Source organism: Synchiropus splendidus, chromosome 4 (assembly GCF_027744825.2).
Source record: "Synchiropus splendidus isolate RoL2022-P1 chromosome 4, RoL_Sspl_1.0, whole genome shotgun sequence".
Lineage (NCBI taxonomy): Eukaryota > Metazoa > Chordata > Actinopteri > Syngnathiformes > Callionymidae > Synchiropus > Synchiropus splendidus.
In genome coordinates, this window is record NC_071337.1 from 25,177,909 (window position 1) to 25,184,468 (window position 6,560).

The 6,560-nt window shown below is 41.1% G+C and overlaps 1 protein-coding gene across 6 annotated transcripts in view; it reads right to left on the bottom strand.

Moving 5' to 3' along the window:
- The window catches only part of plxnb2a.1 (plexin b2a, tandem duplicate 1), a 130,530-nt gene extending 124,639 nt beyond the window's left edge, over positions 1-5,891 (bottom strand). For all 6 annotated transcript variants that reach the window (XM_053863936.1, XM_053863935.1, XM_053863930.1 and 3 more), the window contains exon 1: positions 5,429-5,891. The gene's annotated coding sequence lies outside the window, so the exon portion shown is untranslated. The remainder of the gene's footprint in view (positions 1-5,428) is intronic.
- Between the last annotated feature and the right edge of the window lie 669 nt (positions 5,892-6,560).

Genomic DNA, 6,560 nt, shown 5'->3' on the forward strand with positions numbered 1-6,560 from the left:
AGGACTGGCACCATTTGCAATTTAACTAAAATTGTGTTCCACCAGAGGTGTTCTTGCCCGTGATGTTGTCCCGCAGTTTGTAGGAAACCTGCCTACACACGTACAATGGTTCCAGAAGCACTAGCACAAACATTAAATGAGGCGACAGATGGGACAATGAAAAGCGCTTAAGGACAAGTTTGGAAGTTTCTCAGACTCCCACCACTCAGCCGAAGTGTTCTCATTAAAAAGTAAAAACCACACAAGAAGGACATGATTAAAGCACAGAAACTCTTGTTTACCTTCAACTAGCAGTCACGTTACAGAAGTGAAGTACACCATGCAGAAGCTGCGATAAAGGAATTCTTAAACGACAAGTCTCACAAAAAGTGTTTTTCACAAACTGGAAGAACAAACCTGGTGAAGAGGGCCATTGAAAGAGAAATGATTCTGGCTAGCTCATCATTTGTCAGAGAGAGGGACAGGATGAATGAATGAAACTGTTTATTCTAAAATGCACTAAATACATTATAGCAGCAAACATGATGATACTCAAGTACTAAATCTTAAACCTTTAAAATGCAACCCCTTTGTGCAATTCGAACCAAAGCCCCAAACATGAGTGGATCAAACGACAGCTTCAACTGGATAGATTGCTACCTCTCATAAATTAAACCTCCATATTTTAGCATCCCAACATTGATGCGACAATCTCTGACAGGCAGTTCTTGCTAAAGCAAGCGAATTTCAGGTCTGATAACACAAGTAGAATTTTTAGCAAAGGAAGCTAAATGCAGACCAAAAAGTATCCCAAAAGCAGTAGTCCTAATTGCCAATCAGTGTTTATGATTTTAAGCAGTAACCATAATAATTTACACGCACACATGACGTCAGTCTGAATCACGGTGAGGGATAGTAGAAAGCTCACTGTAAACTGTAATGAGAGCCTTTCCAGGTCCATCCCACTGCCACTGTCCAAGCTGACTCACTAAGCTCTTCAAAATATTATTGACAACACCTTGTTGTGGTTTCATTTGAAAAACTTCATCCCGTTCAATTTGCCACCACATATTTATTGACACCAAAGAACATCTGCACTTTTACTAGAACATAGATAAATAATCAGTCAGGGCCTGACAGGAGAGGAAAGAGAATAAATACTGTACATTTTTCCCAATTCTTCTGAGAAGTATTGTTTCAAAGGGAACCGTCACTTTTCCTAACCAATACTGTGCAGCTGCAGTAATTACAATGACCATTAAATATAGTATTTTAAACTTGTATTTAAGTGTTCCATAACAACAACAATCAACTTTAAAGGTATTATTTGGAAAAGTTGTGATTATGAACATGTTTTATAAATTTATATTCCTAATCTGGGTATCTTCACATTACTGAGTGAATCAAAAACATACTCCTGAATCCTTATGAAAAAGTAAGACGTTAAGCTTTAACTGAGAACATTCATTTGACTTGACGCTTGCTGCCTCTCTGACCTCTGACCTGTGACTACAAGCTTTTTCCGGTGTTCAATCACCGCAACATGTTGATACCAGACAACTGGGCTGAGTGTTTGCCCTCTCTCTCATGCTCTCACCAAGTCACGTCATCAGACTTTTGAGGCTTAAAATCATTCTTGGCTTGTTTTACAATTTCACACACTAGAGAGCAAGTTGGTTCTGCTTGTAAGAATTAACGGGCAAATAAACACGATCAGCAAGGCGGTTAACGTGTGAACGAGCCTGATAGATCAGTCAGTAATCACAGCGTAAACACAAAAGACGAAGGAAAACTGCATTCAATGGCCACCACAGATTGTTTGCTTATTTGACCATAAACATCGTGGTCTCCCAAGGTCTCTGTTTGCCATCGTCCTCGAGGCGAGCTCATCTGCATGAGCATGAGTGAAAGAAGACAAACAAACATGTGATTCTGACAGTAGCAGGCTTACTCAGCTGCATTCCTCTCAAACAGGTTCTTTTATAGTCGAGCTCACACGATCCATCTATGTACAGTTACTCCCCACAGTTTCTCAACCAGATTAGTGGTTTAGCAACACTAGACATTCCAAAGCGGAAAAACTCTTGAGCTGTTGTTGGTAAACCAGGTTTTGACACAAGAAAGGTTTTACTTATTCTAATAATTCACATGAACAAAAACAAAAGTAAAAACTATTAAATTGTTATTTTGTTTTATGATCTTGAAAAACCCCATTAAAACTCTAGGAAGTTCACAAAAGGTGCTCCAAGATAGTGATTTGTCAGAAGGTATTTCCAAACCAATGAGCAAAAGAAACTGACAAAAAAGTAATGTATTAAAAAAAAAATACTATACTTTTAATTAATTCTTGCACATGACCCTGCAAAACTCATCGTTTAATTCCACTTACAGCATGTTTTGTCTGTAATTTTCATATATAGCATTTGCCTAAATACATATACACATGTACATATTGTACCTAGTCATGTTCAGACTGGTCAATAACTGTTTCCCACGTCAGAAGCAAGTCTGTATTTAATTCCGGTTCATTTGTATCACCATCTCAGAACTGGACCGAAAGTGACAGAATAAAAGGCAAGCACTAGCAAAAACATAATATGACAGAGAGTGTTTGTTTAATTTCTATTTTTAAGAGTAAGGACATCAACATATCCATTTCCAAGATAGTAGCCTGTCATACTTAATTCCATTCAAGAGTCACTCAACTTTGCCGAATATCAACTCACTTTCTCTCATTTCCAATAAAATATGCTGGAAAACAACTTGGATCAACCTGCAGATTTAACACCAGCATAGCCCACATACAGCTAAAGCGCCATGTCCTCAGACATCCACAAGAGACGATAGGTGTTTATGCTAAATATAGATCTTATCAGACAGGAGAATGGAATGATGGTATTCCAAAAGAGCAACACCTTATGAATACACGCACAGAGTGAGGAGATTCTGCGGTGATTAATGCAGCAAGACTCCTTTGGGGTTGAACATTTCATTCAAATGCACTTCTGCATGGTGCATAGACACACACCGGTAATGACCAGCAGCTTTAGTCTCAGCCGCCACATGAGACTAATGAGGAGAAGGAGTTATTTTGTTGTGGGTGGAATCAGTGATCCTGAACAATTATAGGTTGACTTCAATTCCTAAAGTTTGCCACCCATGTGAGTCAGTGAACTTGCTCTGCTGGCACACTGTGCCAAATTCCTGGGCTAAGAAGGTGGCGAAGGGCATTCTGACAGCAGAGCGCTGGAGTCCATTGTAAACGCTAGCAGACAAGAGGACAAAAAGTATGTATGAACCACTTTGATCCAATTATACATAATCTGGACATTCTCCCACCGGCATGCAGCCCCATAACCATTTGATGTCTGGCCTACCCTTGCTTTTCTATTTGCCAGCGTTGGATAATGTTAGAAAAGCTTTCAGAAAAATCAGGGGGTGAAGAAGAAAATAGTGAAAAACAGCAAAGTGGCCACTTTAAGATGGCTGAAAAGCTCCAATACGGTACCTTGGATTTGCAGCCCTACTCTCCATTTTAACATTGGTACCTTCACCTTCATCTATCCAAGGTTAGTTGATCTAAAATTGAATACAACTTAAAAAATGAACACCTTGGACTACTGCTGTCAAAACACATACAGCCACCATCTGGAAGGCTGATGTGGTGCGGTTTATTTGCACTTACTCAAATAGACAAAGGTTCATGTTATAGTCAAAAGTATAGTTTAGTAACATCTGAGAAATAACCCAGTTATCCGCATTGGAAAGACAACAATACTCTTAAACAATGGCATTTGAGTGGACCATGCTTCACGGGGAGGGTTAAATTCTTATGAATAGATCATATCAAATATACTTTTTGTACAAAGTCACACGACCCAAGGGAAAGATTCCAAGGTGCAGGTCCATTTCAGAGATGTTCCCACCAAGGACTCACTTCAAGACATTAACATCATAAGCCATCAACCCCAGCAAGCAAGACCAGTGGTTCAGACTTACTTCGGCATCCATCGTTCACTCCTAAATAACAAGCACTGACCCAAACCAAGAAAAACAAAAATCCCATTAAAAGCAGCTTTGCCGCACACTTTCGGGTTCTAACCCACCAGTTAAGAACCAGTGGATCAGACAACTTGGTTGTCCCACAAACAGATACTTACAATTGTCACCAGTTGGCTAGAGTTGATGTCGGCTACTCGCAGGACTTGAGTTTCTTCCCTCACAACTCACAGCATTGTGGATGCAAAGCAACAAGGTGTTTTTATTCTGAGTACCATTAATAAATCAAGTTCCTCTCATGAACTGAAAAATTGGCAACTTATCGGCTCATTAAATCCACCGATTTATTTTATGGTGTTCCACTTGTAAACGCAGCAATCGATGGTATTAGCCATTGGGCATTTAAGGTATCAGTGATGCCATTTGTTTAATTCAAGATGGTTTTCCAAAGGTTCAACTTCGACCTCTTCTTGACATTCAAAGCTTTGGACAACTCTGACCTCTTCCTCATGTCCTCCTCGATGCCGTGTCAAAATAGCAGAAAGATGTAGCTTTAATAGTTTTACAGCTCCGGAGCTTAAAGGTGCAGCATGGAGTGATTTCTAATCCATTAACCTACACCATGGGCAATTACCTCCTCATCACGTCCAGCAGTGGGCAGAGGCAGATGGTCAGCAGAACTTCTGAGCACATCTCGCCATCTTCACCCAGTCACTTTGTTAGTATAACCTTTGGAGTGGATCATGAGACCAGGGCTGTTGAGTGTTTATATCAGTGATGTTTCACTGCCATCGATCTCCTCACTCAGGAGTTCGAATAATTATTCAACCAACAGACCAGATAGCTGCAGATAAAGCATGAAGAACGAGCCTCGGACAGCTGGTGTACATGCCAAAGTTAATGTCGGGAGAAGTAGGTTCAGTCTGGAGGACATTACTGAAGCTTTCACACATGCTCAACGGGATCAGCCCTCTCGCTGTGGCTCCAGATGTTCGTCTCACTGACTGATGCCAACACGCATGCAAGACCCCCGTGCCAGACTGGGCTGAAATATCGCAAGTAAATTAAACTATCGGGTGTAAATTCGGCTCCTTTCACGCGAGTCAACGTCAAGCTTTGCTCATTTATATGGGTAAATAAACCAGCTTACTCTCAATCCGGTCTGATGACTGAACATGACTGCTCCGTACTGGATCCTGTTTGGGAAATTGTGTATTCGTACAAAGAGAATTTATCACACACCGAATTCATAACCGCACTTTTAAGTACGACCGCGTGCACAAGTTGCGAAACAACGTGTTATCTCAAGGCGAGATTCGTTGGAGGAATTTTTATTTGGCCAGTAATTGCATGAAGTTTCGTGTGGCGTGAGAACCGCAACTCGAAACTCTGTAAATAGTGTAACGCCAAATGTTTCAACATTGATAATACAACGTCAAATGCGACTCACCTTCGATTGTGCTGCTTTCGAACAGGTTCGCCGTACTGTCTTCCAATATTCCTCAAGGGTTTGTCCGAAAAAAACTCGTCGGCTGTCGATGAAAAGTTCCCAAATTTACATCCTGGGGTGAAGAAGCTGCTGGACGGGAAGCTATTGTGCCCAAATAAAACCCAGAAACAGCCTCTGAAGTTCAGCGGAACAACATTCCCACGACAAATAAGTGCAACAATCTGCTTTCTTGCTGCTCCACACACCCAGGAAGCCGGCGACGAGGTGCGCTACCTGCTTCAAGTCCGGACTTACTTCAGGTAAAACTGGGTTTCTCTGGGCAACGACGAGCAGACGTCCAGTGGGTCCTCAGGCAGGGCTTCGCCGTCAGCGGCGTGATAAAGCTGGGGGACTCTGTGGATGAAGGTTTTCCTCCCACTCCTCCTCCTCTTTCTCCCACTTCTCAACTCCCAGTGCCTGCGACTCCACCGATAAGCTGCCCTACATATGGCAGCCACATACCGGAAGACGAAAAAATGCTTCCAAAATAAAGCATTCACGTCGTTAAATTAAGATCATAAAGTAATGATAAACCCCATATGTTGTGGAACCTAAAACAGTTTGTATTGAAACTTTTACCCAGACCACAACGCTTAAAAAAACGTATTTATTCATGAATCACCTCTTCCTATTAGGAAGCATGGAGGGGTGGATACAGTACTCAGTCTCACCTTTTGCATAATTTCGAGATATCACTTAACCTCAGCAGGTTATGTGACCTTTTTTTCAGATGGAAACCAGAGAAAAATCTGCAACACTTCAAAGATGAGGGACATTAACTGTCTTTGAATAAGGGTGATAGAATAAAAACAGAAATCATCACAGACCATGAGTTGAGCAATTCTGCCAAGTCTGTTATTGTGCTGCACTTATCTCAAGAGAGTGACCTTGCTGCTTGTAAATATTTTAAACTGTGGTGGATTCAGCCTCCAATATGCCCTTTTGTTTTTTATGTTAAACGCTATCAGTTAATGAAAGGACCACACTACTTTCTTAACTACCGAGAACAGGCAGACCAGAACAGGTAATAAAAACAAAAAGGGGTTTCTTTTATTGCCATTTAAGGTAAATAAGACTTGGGACCAGACGCACC